The 16,248-nt window shown below is 39.8% G+C and overlaps 1 protein-coding gene across 3 annotated transcripts in view; it reads right to left on the minus strand.

The window, feature by feature from the left end:
- LOC136711429 (hyccin 2) overlaps window positions 1-16,248 on the minus strand; it is a 78,391-nt gene that overhangs the window by 56,658 nt on the left and 5,485 nt on the right. The window contains exon 2 of one of the 3 annotated variants that reach the window (XM_066687700.1): window positions 83-130. The exons of the other annotated variants lie outside the window; for them this stretch is intronic. The gene's annotated coding sequence lies outside the window, so the exon portion shown is untranslated. The remainder of the gene's footprint in view (window positions 1-82; window positions 131-16,248) is intronic. 3 annotated transcript variants of the gene reach the window in all.

A 16,248-nucleotide genomic window follows, 5' to 3' on the forward strand; every position in this document is an offset into this window, starting at 1 on the left:
AACAGCACAGTCCGGGAAAACACAGGGCTTTCCAAGACGAGCACAAGGCAGGCCTGCAGGCAGCGCCCGTCTCTGTACTCACCTTTAACTCAACCAGTCTCTGCCCTGCTCCCCCTTGCGTCGCAGACAGCTTTTCAAAATAAGAAAATAAACATGCAGCATTATTCAAAGTTAAAAATGCAGCAGTGATGACAAACAAAAATAAACCGTTTCTGAAGTGTGGATGTGACAGAAACTATACACACACGCATATAGTGCCCTAAGAAATCAGCTTTATTATTTTGAATTTTCACACAAGCAATAACGAAGACCTCGTTCACACTTATTAGGCCGGCACTGGACCGCCACAAATTTAGTCCGGCTTCTTTTTTTTATTTAAGTGCGTTTCACATATGCTGGCGGAAAGGCGGCCTAAACGAAAATCATGCCGGGAATAAACAAATCTGCTCAAACAAACCAGTGAAGCAGGACATTAGGTCTGCTTACAGGTGTATGTGATATATTAATTCGATATAAATACATTTCCCTTTTCAAATGTCTATCTTCGGTTCTGCAAGTCTGAAAGTGCTGTTATACAATGCACCCGAAAGCGAAGCACATTTAGTAGGACATCTACATAAATTCACAAGAAATCGTATACAATCGTATCCATCGAAAGCAGCCTCTGTGATGCATCTATATTATATCCTCAGACAGCAGCGCTGTGCACTTCCTTCGGTGTGTGTTTTTTTTTAATTTATCTTCCATCCACATTGTAAACAACGTTTTAATTTCTGCATCGTCCCAGTTGTTTCCTCCAACGCCGGCATTTGTAATTGTACTGCTCAGCTCTTAATCGACCGAGTAGTTTGAACTGTTTACATCATTATAACTCATTTATTAGCCTAGACTTTTTAAATATATATATCTGCGTCTTTCAGTCAGACACGCGTCTCTGGGGGCGGGGCTTGAGTTGCGTCACACGCTGACGCTTTCCACCCGGCCCAGGGCCCGGCGCGTCACATTCACATCTAGGCCGCCTCGAAAGATTTAGGCCGGGTCAAAAAGTGGGACTAGTTTTGACCCGGCCCAGGCCGCCTTAAATCTTTGACCCCGTTCACATTTGAGTTAAGGCGGCCTGGGTCGTCCTAAATCTCAAATGTGAACGGGGTCGAAGTTACAGCGGCGAGAGTGAAGTGCTACGAGACGCACAGGTTGTGTACGGTGGCTGAAAATTGCTATTGTTTACATGCGTTCTCATGATGCGCTTATCTCAAAGCCTCGTTATACAAACTACAACTTTTAGTAAAAGGTTTCCAAACATCACAAGGGCAAAGTGTGTATCTTCACACTGAATGTAACAATACAAATATACTAGGGCTGCAACGATTAGTCGACTTATTCGACTAGTAAAATACTAAAACAGTCATTTAGCTACGTCGTCTCTAAGCCGTTCTTATTAATATCATTGATCTGAGCCCTTTCGCCAGTACGTAATTCTACATCTGTCTTCAATCGTGTCGCACGTAGACGCAATTTTCCAAAGAATAATTTATGCCGGGGTCACACTACACGATTTAAGGCCGTTTTGAGCCCGATTTGGCCCTCACGACAGATCGGCACTGATCATCACGACAAGCAACCTGGTCGGGGCGCGTCCCCGCTGCCGATGGTCGTGAAGTGAGAGACGGGCTGCGATGAGATCGCTTGCAATCCGATCTGATCGTAAGCTTGTCGTAACCCCTACGATTTTATTAAACATATTTAATATTTACGACTCGATCGGCACCGATCGTGGAGAGTGACGTGATCAGCAACCAATGAGAGCCGAGCTGACTGAAGAGAGAAGAAACAGGAAGAACAAACTGACTAATTAAAATAATATACGCTTTTTGTGTTTGTCTGCACAGACGAACACAAACAACAAAAGCGGCTTGTGGTCGCGTTCTTTCCGCAGTTTTGCGCAGATCTGCAGAAATCCACTGATCCCATTGGATCTGCGCTAACCAAACGTGACCTGTGCATGTCCACGTCCGTGTTTGTTGACCTTTTCTCTGTGTGGATCACGCGTGTTTCTGCGAGATTTGGAGGCTGTGACGCAGATCGCCAAGACAAGGATGTCACTTCAGTCGTGTAGTGTGTGTCCCCTGTACTTAAGCGATCGTGTAGTGATCGCAAGCCATTCAGGACTGAGGATCGACATTGTTCATGTTTTGTGATTTCAATGCCAGCATTCTGATATCTCAGCTTCCCAGAAGGGACTGAACATTTCTGCTGTAAAATATATGCTAAATAAATGATTAAGAGAGCTGTCTAACCAGACACACACACTTTGTCACACCACGTATAAAACACTAAATTGTCTGAAAAGCAACCACTTTTTCCTAATGGAAAATAACTAAAATTCTGCTTAAGTCTGATAGGCATAACACAAAGTGAGGACACTGTACAAGGGAATTTAGGCTTTAAGAAGTAGGTGGGAGTGAAGCACAGACCTGTTTAATGCAGGGAAAAAATGTGCTGAAGAGACAGGCTTGCTTTTGACAAATGACTCACTGCACACCTTGGTGCATGTTTGGACAGGCTGCCATTCACAATGAGATTTCTTTTGTCTTTATTTTTTAATGTATTTGTTTGTTTGTTTCCCCTTAACATTTCTGTCTAGGCATCCCCATTCCTTCGATTTTGTTGTTCAACGTGAAAATGTCATCTTGGGTACCAAAGCTTCCTGCTCACATACCTCAAATTCAAGTGATCGCAGCTCACCGTCTGCAGCTGTGGCAGGTGACATTTTTGCACACTGACAGACGAGACAGGGAGCTGCAATTGAGGAGGGGAGGAAAAGGAAAAGAATGCAAATCCTGAAAATAAATGCTAGCTTCCTCCTCTCCCGCCCTATGTGTGGAAAACAAACCGCTTAGTGAAGCCACTGAACACTGTAAATGAGATCTGGGAAAGCTACTAATGCAAAAGCTGGTCATTGGAAGGATTACAGATGGTTCCCTTCAGTGCAGAAACATTCCTTATCCACACATTTCTGTGACTACATGTGAGCTGTACCAGTGTGGGTTTAAAATGGATACAGACCCAGATATCACATTTGAGCTCTGCAGCTCTTACACCATACAGAAATGAGAGCTTTGTTTTTCTTATTAAATACAAATCATTCACTCTGCATGCAATGTTAGTATGGTGCAGGGAGGGGAATGCTTCCCAAGTGAAAAGAAAAGGGCACGGCAGTCAAGTGCCTGCTCTTCTTTACCCAAGTGCAAACAGCGGTCAATCAGAGTCATTTGCATGTGTGAAAGCTGGTGAAAACAGTGATATGCAGAGGCAGCTGATGTATCACATACAGGGCTCTAGACACTCCTGCCTCATCAACCTATTGTGCTAGGAAATGTGCAGGATGTGACGCTTCCCTCCTGCTAGGATTATGTCAAACGAGCACAGCCACACAGAGTGTGAGAGTGTGTTGCAGGCTGGCTCCAAACACACACAACCGGCCTACTGTGGCACTCAAGCCATGATTTTCTTTCAGCCTGCAAGGTATAGTTTCAAAGAGACCCACTTAAAGCAGTGAACAAGCACATGTCATTGTCAAAGAGAACAGTCACTATATCCATTTTCCTTTTACATAGAAAAATATTTTTCTTCTGGCTTTTGTATGGACTAAACCTGGAGTGAACGATATTATTTGTGGTGGGAGAATGAAACCCTAGAATCACAGCCTAGATGGTTCATTCAGTTTAGGTATAAGCTCCAGTCAAACTATTCAGAGAGAGAGGGTGTAAGGGTGTGTGTGTGTGTGAGGTATGAGCAACAACTGAAACGTGCAAATTGTACATTTTGTGAACAATTAGTCTTATGATCAGTTTTCCATGAAAATTTCCCACAGACAAGTCCACTCCTCCCTTTTCCCTAAGTATGATAATGTTGACTTTTAGCTCTGTGAATTAGTTCTGCCCTTCCGTGAGCTGTATGTGTAATTCTAATTAAACCATGAGACTGTATTCCATAGTAAAGTGAAATGTAAGAAGCTAGAAACCCTTAGCACAGTTCAAGTATTTAGCATGTAGGGGTTTTCCTGATTGAAAAAAACATGCATGTCTGCATTTGTATGCCATGATCTCTTATTTTATGGTTGTTATGACTACATCTGTATGTAGTGGGTTACTCCTTATAGAAGGAGCTTTGTATCAGAAATTAAAAAAAAAAAAAAAAAAAAAACTGGCCATGGATGAAAAAGGTTAGAGATCAGCATCTGTGATGTCATCCAGTCGCTGCTGCAAAACCAGCCTAAAGCAGTCCTGTTCAGTGACGTTCATGTGCAGAATTATAAATTCACTGAAATTAAGTTTCAGAACATGCAGGTAAAGCCCGAAACCTTCTACAAAAGCCAGGAATTCAATAATCATATTTCAAGTTTCTTAGAGAAGCAGCAGGGGGAACCATCCCATTATTGTTAATGTGGATGTGACGTTCATGAGCCCAGTCAGGTCACCCCCCAGTCACGCAAACTAAATACAATTGGTCAAAGACGATGAGGCAACAAGCTATGCATTCACAAGAGATGTATTGAAACAAAGCCAGCAAATTAATATAGGGGGCACAGGTGAACAGGGCAAAGAAAAATCCAGTGTTTGCACATATAAAGTATCACAGCATCCTAACGTCTTTAAACTGTGTGCAAATACACGGGGAATGAGCACATAATTTTATAAGGCTACACCACGAAGCATGTGGAACACGTATGTATTGTTTCCTATTGGTTTTCCATTTCCAAACAAGTATTCCAAAGACAAATTCCTGCCCTACCCCCCACCCCCCTCCCCGGGACATGCTGTTGGCAACCCTGCAGCAAGACCGTTAAAAATAGTTGGTATTGTAAGCCATATTCATAAAACATTTACCAACACAATTCAAGCATTTACACCTGCTACAGAATAAAGCAGAGACAAGTGTCTTTCAGGCTGATAATTCAAAAGTCCCTGCAGGCAATTTAAATGGCTCTTGGTTGCGTTTTATTTTTCCTTTATTGAATCAAGTGTGGTAACTGATGGAACAGAAAATGTTTTTTACTTAATCATTATGGCCCTATATTCCCTACTACTTCATAATCTTTGAATGTAATATTGAGGAACAGCCGACCGCTCCACATATACAGGATTTGTTTAAATGTCACTCCTATATATAAACTATACAATCAGCAAAATTAGATTATTGGTATAATACAAGTGGATTATTGGGACTTTTGACCCTTGTGTTTAAAGCAATACCCATCTGTTACAAGCTTAAATCCTTTTTCTTTGAGCTTTGAACCTTACAAAAAAAAAACTAAGGTCTTCTAAGGGCAAATGTTGTGTGTGTGTGTGTGTGTGTGTGTGTGTGTGTGTGAGCACAGCCAGAAAACTGATGTGAATTGGAGTGCATAGAGACAATATATTGCTCAAACCATAGATACATGTTTTAATGGTATTTTCAAGTGAATCCAATCTGACTCTAGACTTAAGGGTTCAACAGATTTTTCTCTCACATGGAACTGTAGAAGAAAAAAGTATCCAATAGAATCACAAATAAATCTGTGCGGTCTTAACTATTGGAATCGGATTGTAAATAGAGTAATGCAAGCCATATTTCCAGTTATTTTGTCTTCTCTCTCTTTCCAGTATTCCTAAACAATACTGAAAGGACTGATATGCATGTATATTTCAAGCCCTCCCCCTAAAAAGAGGGAATAGAGGTACTTATCAATTATGCAAGACAGCTTAAGCTAAATTTCTATTCCAGGGTTAATTGTGTGTTGTTGACTTGAACTCTAACATAAGGACTATCATTGAAATGCTCCAATTTCTAGTCTCTGTCCATAGTGCACAGTCTATATATACCCCAGCAGCACGTTGCCTGGGAAAGTGATCGGAAATACAGATGAATTTCGATTCATGGAAACGAAATATTGCCTTTTCCAGAGTTAACAGTTGTCTACCGGCTTCACTGCACTGGTCAATATTATATTGTTTAGCATGCATTTCCATACATGGTCCACAAAGACGACTCGAGATACTGTCTTCAGGTTTTAATTCCATTTATTCTGGTGGAAAATTAGTGATGCAGAAATCCTGAATACCTTTAAAGCTACCTACATTGAGCTGCCTTTTCTGTCAGTCAAAGAAGGAATAGGTCGAAACACTCCAATTTTTTGGCATCTTTGCCAATGTCAGGAGGATCAGGGTAGCCATTTGTTGCTAAGATTCAGATCCCTGAATGAATTAATTAGATTTATCAGCAACAGACAAGATTATGGTCGGGAGGTGATTCAGGTATTCAGAATAATAAACAGTATTGACCAAGTCCCTTCTAAGAGGTCAGTAATTGAAGGACGCAAGTGGAAATGAAGTTCAAAGGCTCTAGGGATGAAAAAAAGGAGGAGCTTCCTCACAGAGAAAGACAACGCAAACTGGAACAAATGCAATTTGCACAGTATAAACATGCTCAACTACAGAAAATCAGTTACTACTGTGTACTATGACCGGATGAGAATTTATACCATTTTTAACTCAGGAGAATCACTGACATTTAAAAATGAATACATTATAGAAAATGAGTTTCAGCCCCAGTCAAAGGTCATAGGCAGTTGCCTACAGGAGGTAGCGACTACATTTCCTCGGATGATCAAAAAGAAGTAGACAGTTGGCTAGCCAATGCAGTTCCCCCATGCTTCTGAAAGAAACATTATGCAGGCGTGAGTTCCAGCTAAGAGAAACAGGGTTTGTTCTTGCAGAAGTACAGGCCACCATGAGCTACAAAAAGAAGTGGCTACACATTAGACCACCTGATGGTACCCTGTTAAACAAAGTGCTTTTGCAGGAGAATTCAAGAGCACCTTGCTAAGATCTAACAGGCCTGGGAACACACAGCAGACAGACTCAAGTTTCCACACATGGGTGGATATAAATAATTAGCGTGGACGTTAGTTTTCCTGGCTTATTCAGCAGCAAGATTCCTCGTGGGTATTTGCTTAGCAGTTAAGAAAGCATTACTATCAGAGATGAGAAGGATTTGTGATTGAGGTTATGGCAATGGAAAGGGTAGCAGTGCTGAAAGTGCAGAAGCGTCCTCTTCTACTAATCTCTTAAAAAGGAGTTTCCATGAAAACCTGAGGTGGACCATAACAGGGTGGTCCAAATGACATTGGAGACATCAGAACAACATCAGAAGTCACTGCAGTTGATGGAAAGAAAATAATCCTCTCTCCCAGATCAAACACTAGAATGGCAGGATCTGGAGGCACCCCCACTGACTAGAACATCTACCTTGACCGAGAGTTCGGTGTTCAGGGACTCGGCTGTCCCCACTCGACTAGATGTTGTGTACGAGCAAACTGGATTCCAACGCCACTTGATAGAGAGAGGAAATCGGTGAATGTAGAATTACATCCCATTTACATTCTATACCACCAACTCTCCCACTCACACTAAATTAATGACGACTGACATCTGTACTGGGATTTAGAGAGCTGTTCGACACATACTTCTGTACCTTAAAAACAAAAAACAAAATAAAACAATGCCATGTACGTTGTGTCATTTCTACCTTCAGACACTACACCCTGCAAGGTATAAACCGAGTATCTAAAAGCTGCAGGTCAAGACGCTCACAGATTACAGAGCAATTTTTTTTTCTTCTTTTTCCTTTCCCAAAACCGCTTTCCTTATAATTAGTGTCAGCCTGTGTTTGCTTACGCAGCAACACTCCCGCCATAGGGCACACAGGCGTAAAAATAGCAGAGTGCAGTTATCATTGCTAATCTATTGCCGGCTAATTAAAAACGCAGCTCTCGCAGCAATGGGACACAGATCCCCCTGGCCAGGAAAGAGCATGGGCCTAGATTAAAGCAAAGAGCAGCTTCCATGCGCCAGGCCAGAAACCACCACTCCAGAGCTCCCAGGAGCGGCTGCAGTGTGCTGCCCTTGCACTCACCTTCACATTGCAGGTCGGGGTCCATCTCAACAGGAGTGGTCCTGACATCGCTTAACAGACGGCTATTGAAAAGGCTCCGACAATGGTTACCCCAGCTGCAGAACGGAAGGACACTGTGCTCCTGCCTGGAGAGAGCTTCTCAAAGACAAGTTTGAGGGCCTGCAGGCTTGAGACTCTTGAGGCCAACAGCTTCATACATTTTTTAGTTTTTGTGTGCGTGTGAAATAGAACAATAACAGAGTAAGACAGTAATGTAGGCCTCACTACAGTACAACACCAGTATTTGAAACTGGTTTAGTGTTTGGGCCTTTTTTTCTGCTTGTGGCTCGTCCCAAATTCAATGACATTCAAGGTCATCAATGATGTTAAGTCGACTTACACTGAATGCATGAACTCTTAAAAGACAGTAGGAGCAGGTAGGCCCCACAGGCAGAAGGGAGTGCAATTCACTTCATATCAGATTATTCATACTTTATTCATATAATAATTTCATTTTAAACGGAAGTATACTGTCCAGAGTCTTAGCACAGGATTAGTCCGAGAACCCCAAGGGGCTAGGGGGGCGAATACATTCGCTTTTTGGAAACACCTTATTATTACAGAGGACTTTTTTCAAGGAGACATTATCTAGATTGCCAGGACCTGGATACCATGTTTTTTTAGCCAGGCCATCTGTTTCTCACATCATCCAAGGCTAGCACCAAGGTTAACAGAGGTGATATAGAACATATATCATTTCTGCTGATGGGAATAACATTTTTTCATGTATTTAAACATTCATTCAAAAACAATAAGTTCAAATTCCCTTTTGAAGCATTCCAGGACAAATAGGTAGTAAAACCGAATGAAGAAATATATTAGAAATAATATAAGAAAAAAAATAGAGTCCAAAAATGCTTCACAGACAACCTGTTTACATTCATACAACAATGTTGCAGATGTGCTGTAAGTATTATTTCGGTTAAGAACAGCACAGAGCTATAAGATCATTCATGGAAGATACTCCTTCACAAAGCATTTGATCACTGCTTCAAAACAAGCAGGCCTGATGTTTCTAAGGGAGAATTTGCAGCTACAAGCACTCCAGAAACTTAATTGTGGCAAACACAACTGAATTGAAACTGTGGTTTGCTACAGAATCGATTAATTCAAGTAACAAAATACATAGCATGGACAACAATGATGTAGAGGTAAGTATGCATTTATTTATGCAGAGGATTTTATTTTTAAATAATCCATTACCTCTTTGAACTAGATGTAGAAGTATTAATTGTCCTCAGGTGCGTGACTATTTAATTGAAGGTTTGATACATTTCCAGTTTAGCATACATAATGAAACTGTATTTTGAACCATGCTTTTCATATAGACAGCGTGACATTCCCCAACTGTAACAGAATGCCTTTCGCTTTCACCTGATACTCAATATGTTCACTGTATTAAAAAATTCACGTCATTTTGTCTTTGCATAAAAGCACACTATTTCACAAACCCTCTTGTTTTCCCTTTCTTCTGAAGTGTCTCTCAATGCAAAATATCTACAGTTGCAGGCACAAGCCAGAAGTGCTACAGGGCTGCAAAGGCTCTTAAATTAATTGCAGTGCCGGAGATAAAGTCAGTCACGTTCAGCACAGCACTGGAGTGTGGTGACTCAGACACAGATGATGCCTCACTGTCACAGAAAATGCACAACACAAATGCCACCATGCACAGTCTAGCAAAGTATGTTATGGTTTATATAAAAAAAAAAAAAAAAAAACTAATTTCCAATATAGATTTTATCATCTCACATTTCCTACTCCAATAAGAAGAGACATCCATCAGGCTATTAATCAACATATTGCTTTTGGAAAACAAGAAGAAAACATAGTAGGTTATTTTTTAACAAACTGACATACAGATTAGACCAATACTAAAATTAACTTTGTGACTGGCAGCAGCATCGTATAACCAGTCATACAGAATCCTGAAATGATGGGCCATCGAAAATGTAGAGATAACGTATTGCAGATGCAGTGCAGTTCCTCACAAGGAGTCAACAGATATCTATATCTAAAATATTTAACAAAGCCTTTAAAAGTTTACAGTATAGAAAAGTTTACACTATAGTAAAAATCTGACAAACTGCTCAGACTGAAAGCATCATCTGCAATCATCTATGCTCTAAAATCTAAAAAAGACAGCTGACTTGAAACATACTTCCACACTTCTGATTATCTAGTGCTATGCAACAGTTCTGTTTGGTGTTTTTGCGTTTTGTTTGTGTGCCAGGCTCAATTAAAAGCTCCTGAGATGTTTCATCCAATGTGCTCTCTACCTTGACAACAATAATAGAGAGAAGTCTGTTTTGCCTACAGGACATTTATTGCTATTCATTCATGAAGAATTACAGCGATTCCTCTGGTACATGTGCTATAGTCTCATGATTTTAGATTTTGACAGTCAATTTGCTTCTGTATCGACATCTTTGGAAATTTTCTGCAGGTTTTGTGTGGGGTTTTGCAGAACAAATCTGTTGCAGCAAGTGGCATTTTGACCTCTGCACATCATATCTATATTCAAAGACCAACGCAGAACTGAACACCTACGAGCCAGGGCTTGCATTGTTGAATATCCTCTATTTTGCCAAATATATTCCAGCAGTGGGGAGATGGTCACGAATTACAGTTATCCCCTAACTGAATAAACTACTGACACACACTGAAGAGCGTGACATCCACTAATGTACTAATGCCTTAAACTTCATCACGATAATGCACCTCAGGAAGTCAATGATTTTACAAGGAACTGTCAGAGAGGTGCAAGAGAAGGTTCAGATGTTTTTATAGCTTTCTTTGATTCACTGAAATAATGAGACCTAAATGTATTTAACAGTTCCCAGACTTGTCTTTCCTGTTCTTGTAGCTTACAAGTTTCTGAAGGCTTGCAGTCTTTCCCTTCTGCTCAAGGTACCACGAATGATGCTGCACACTGTCTCCATGGCTACCTGCAAGACTCCGCTGTTGCAGACGTGGCCTGCATTCCTAAACTCAGCCTGCTGTGCTGAGGGGACTCTCCACATGACCTTAAAGCACAGACTGCATTACTGAAAGTGCTGTCGGAGAGAGGGTTTGCACTCGCACCTGAGAGAAAACCTTCTGGCAGCAATGCAGGCTTTTCCCTTCACCACTCAGTGCAGCTAAGAGATGATGGCATTGATATGCTGCATTAAAGGTTGAAAGCTCAATAGAAGAGGAGTGCACTATTTTGTTCTTCAGTCCATATTTTCTTCAATTTTAAACTTCCCCCTCTTCTCCATGCACCAGACAAAGGGACAAATGAATCCCATTGCAATCTATGTCTTCCTCATTGGCGACTTTGAAGGGGAATCACAACCCGAAAACTACTGGGTGGAAAAAACAAACAAAACAAAAAAAAAAAGCACTTGACTTGTCTGCTCTAAAAGCAAATGATTGAAACACTTGACATTTATGTTAAATCCCACAATAGAAAAATCCTGCTCTAAAACACTGTCTGAAAAGGACAAACTCAGGATATTTCAAGGATGAGTCACCTTTGATTAGCCATGGAACACAGTGCAGGGTTGCACTGTAATAATTGAAGTAATAATCGTAGGTCGGGGCTTTGGTTTATAACTACAGTACAACCATTTCTTACAGTCTGTTCCTGTTTACCTTCAGTGATATTAAAAAAAAAAACAAAAAACATTTGATTCTACAGCAGTAGCTTTATCAGATAACCACACTACCTTCTAAGTGTTTTCCATATAACTGCAGAAAGTGCCTCAGTTGATAGAACCACTATCCTAATGTAGTAACACTCCAATGAAATGGACTTCCACCCATGTGATTACTGCTATTTGATGATTGGGAAGGGTTTGGAACAGTTCTCACCAGAGTGCTTGACACCCACAACTAGGCCTCCATTCATGTGAAAACAACTTGAGGGAGGAATTGTATTGACTTCCTGCTTTGCCTTCAATACAAACTGAAGTCTATGGCAGAAGAACCTACTACCCTAAGATTTGGTTTTGCTTTTGGTTTTGGTTTAATCAAACCAAACTGCTCGTTTCTTTGATCAAATTGCAAATTTATCTTCAGCAGCAGCAGCACCAATAAACTCCCCTACATTATTGTTTTCCTTGACTCATTAAGGATAAATAGCTGTAGCGTGTTGGGACATTCTACAGAGGTGAATCAACAGACACTGCATGCTTCTCAAATGCTGTTCTTTGAGAAAAATAACTAGTTTGAAAAGCTTAACCATCTTTAATGTGGCTAACTATAATATGATGTCCAGCCTTATTTTTATATAGCGAACTGTCTATGAAATTAAAACATTAAAACAGTCCATCGGTCCAGGCATTAAATCGGGAAATAAAACAGTCCTTTTCTATATGCCAGGGAATTTAAAAAAACACTCCATGGCCAAGTGAATGGCCACACCCCCCAACCATCACTTCACATCCAAAACAATGCCATCCTGCTGCTCCTTAGAATGGAATTTCACTGCATATTTTCCAACAGATTATGAAGGCACCTCATCTCGGATTCCTATCTGCACTAAGTGAACTGTCTTGTTCCCAGATACTGAGGAAAGGAGGACACAGAAATTCCATCATCTTGTGTTCGAAGACACCGAGGGGGTGGGGGAGAAATGTCAGCAACGATGCCACACTGTGAAGCTGTCACCTGCAGTTTAAAGGAGTGTTCTTCAAAACACTTCTGACTGCATCTCCCATCACAGGTCAGACTCTCGCAGAATGCAGAAGGTAGAAGGCAGGCAGTGATTCCCAACAGATTCCACCCAGCTGGAGAGAAAGCAACATTACAAAAACAAAAACAACTGCACACTAACCTTCACCATTATAAAGGGGTTCCTGCACCAGGCTCCAGACTGGGGAGGCAGTCAGACAAAACCACTACAGAAGGTCAGGCAGTCTGGAACAGGGCTTTCTGATTCTTTGATCCCCGCCTGTATGTGAGGGTTTGAATTCTTGATGGATCTCATTTATACATACAACCAGCATGTCAATCATAGGGATAATTCAAACTACTGTGTCCTGGATAATAGTTGACATATTTACAGGTCTTGGTGTTGAAATTTTATGAGTGAGAAGATCACTCATAAAATCACATTAAAATAAACTACTGCAATGCCAAAAAAAAAAAACGAATCTCCAACCCTGGTTGATTTTTGTTGTTGCTGTATAATACTTCCTATGTGCAAAACAAATATAGGCTAAATAGTGCATAATCATATTGTAAGATATGCAAATGAAAATGTCCCAAGGTACTAGGGGAAATATAGAACTTCAAAAACTATTTATTTTTACATTATTTGTATTTATTATCAACAAGATAAGCAAATCTCAATACAAACACAAAACCTATTGATACAAAAGATTAAAAATGTTAGCCTATACGAGGAATGTTTTGAATTTGTAAATACAAAATAATAGAAAATGCCTTATGAATGCAAAATGCTTTTTTTTGGTTTATTAACAAGATGGTATGAAAAGTTAAACACATTTCAACTATACTATACAAATAGTAATACTAAAAGCCCTTTCAGACTCTGAACTAGAATCAGGTTTGCTGAAGATGATAATTTGGAGAACACAGTGATATTCACCTGACTGTAAACACTGACACTGAATGGAAATCCACAGGAAAGAACTGTCACCTCAATTTACTCCAATTTGCAAAGTAGCAGGTACATATTTATACAACACAAAGCTCAATAACAACAATGATAATAAAAACAGTAACACCCTGCACTGTTTAATGAATAAATGATCTGTCAATAAGTAAATAAACCATTTAAAATCAACAAAATATATATTCAGTAAATAAGTAAATTTACATTAAGAAAAATACATAAACTAGCCTAATAAATCCTGTTATGCCACCAATAACAAAAAGTCAGTAAGTAAATAAATACATCAATCCTGCTTGTTTAATAACTAAATAAAATTAAAAGTTAGATAGTAATTTTGCACATCCCATTCCCTTACCCATCTGGTTCCAAATCAAACTGGCTCCAATTCCCTGACACAAAAGGAGCCTAATACTATACGACACACCACCTGGACCATGAAAAGTACTAAGAACAAATTTCCGCAGTTTTTCTTGGTAAAGGGCATGAGACACTCCACTTAACCTGGTCCTGCAAACTACCAAACTCTGAATTTCTGCTTCCCCAGTGCATGACGAATCAGGACAAACAAACTAGCATCCAAGCCTAAATGAATACAGTGCAAGAAAACATGCAGGCATCTTAAATAAAGGTTCAAAATAAGCGGTATCCCCCTTCACCCACGCCAAACAGAATTGTATAAATTGTCTTAATAAATTCTGAGAACAGAAGCATTATTGTGCACTCGGGACCCATATTACATTAAGCCGTAGTGAGGAAATCAATACAGCAGCATTTGAAAAATAGAAGTTAAGCTGGACAGTTTACCTTTCCTGCACCCCCACATTTCTTCAACCTCCACTATTCATTAACATAGTGCTCACAGTTTCATTGCAAATATGGCTCCCATTCCTGCTTACCAATTCTGCACTTGGCTGCAACACAATTACCCGGCAAAAGTCTCAGGCACAGTCGTCTCAAAGGTGGTGTCCCATTACAGAAATTATTTATGTATACGAGCGGTGTCAAGCCAAAGCAAGTGTACTGATTATGCCGAATGAGAATGTACTAACTCACAGTGGTAAGAAGTGTCAACGTGTCAAAGGGAATTGTGGGTAAAACTACAACTCAATAGTTAGGGCTGGTTAGAAATCTGGTAAGAGGTTCAAAAAGTACAGAGCACTCTGCTTTAATCAGCCTTCCCACTTTGAAGACATAGGCCTACATAGTTTCACATAGGATTCTGGGCCTAAATCACTCCTGCAGAAATAATACATTCATACATTTTGCAATAAGCAAACAAAGCAATATAATAAAACAACAATTTCAGCAGGTTCCTTCACAAAGGCATTTCCTATGTTGTTAAAGGTTAGCCTAATTAGAGTGAATTATAAAACTGAATAGCTGAAAACACGGGGCTTTGTCTCGCTGCAGAAATCGCTTGTCGAGTGGTACAGATGATAGACCGTTCAGCTCTTACAGGCTTAAACAAATCTAGTTAACCACAAAGAACCCACTGTTCAGGGATTTTTCCAATCAAATTTTACTCCCGCTACTTAAGATTTATATATATATATATATATATTTTAATTCCATACAATGAGCAGTCTTTAGATTGAAACACCTAACCAGTCTTTTATATGATTTTCTTCCCAGCTGAATTGTATTCATTTTACCTCAATCATTTTCTGTTTCTACTCACTTCGATTTAAACACGGGTGCCTTGTGTTACATATAGGCAACAACTCACTATGATGAAGTCTCAAGTGGCTATGAGATGTATTACTTCTTAACACCTCACCTTAATTGAAAACAACATAACCTTGAGCTCTGGCATTGGAACTCCTATATGGAGGTTTTAGATCATGGGCTGCCATTTTAAAGCAGCAAAGGCTTTTCTTAACGTAACAGTGAAAAATTAACCTTCATGAATGAATCTCATGTGTGGAAGTTCACTATAAAATAAATGAAAGAAGATTTATTTATTTTTTATTACTTTTCCTCGAGACTGAAAGTAATCATTACCCAGAATCCTGGGCGTCATTTCTGCCTCCAATGTAAATTAAACAACAAACTCTCCCTGGTTCAATAATTTACACTAATTTAAAAACAGGGACACCTTTAAACTGTCCTTACCACACCCCAGACGGAGGGAAACTCTGAAATTACTGCAGCTGTCCATCACAACAGATTCAACCGAACTGTTACATGACTGAACACGATACAGAGGCAGACTGCTGCTAAAGACCTTTGATACAGATGAGGTTCTCAACTTTAAGACACCTACAGTGAGTTAAGTCCTTTACACAATGGACCATATTCATAAAACATTCACCACCACGTTAAATTTACCCTAGTTTTATCCCTAAAACACTAAAATAAGCATCTAAAGTTCAACCTTGTTCTTAAGGGATATTAATTTAGATTGCCACATGTGCAGTTTTAATCATTTGTTTCAGGTTGGCTGCCAGTATGCATTTTGTTACTCCTTTTACAAATTCGGCATGGAAAAAGAAAGTTTATGCAAATGATTACAACAGTCTTAAATAAAAGTTTCCTATATTTCCTAACTGGCAAAGAAAACGCTCAAAATCCTACTAGTCTGGCTATTGTATACACCCATCATACGTTTTAACAAGCATATATGGGACATGTTC

The sequence above is a fragment of the Amia ocellicauda genome, chromosome 16 (assembly GCF_036373705.1).
Source record: "Amia ocellicauda isolate fAmiCal2 chromosome 16, fAmiCal2.hap1, whole genome shotgun sequence".
Lineage (NCBI taxonomy): Eukaryota > Metazoa > Chordata > Actinopteri > Amiiformes > Amiidae > Amia > Amia ocellicauda.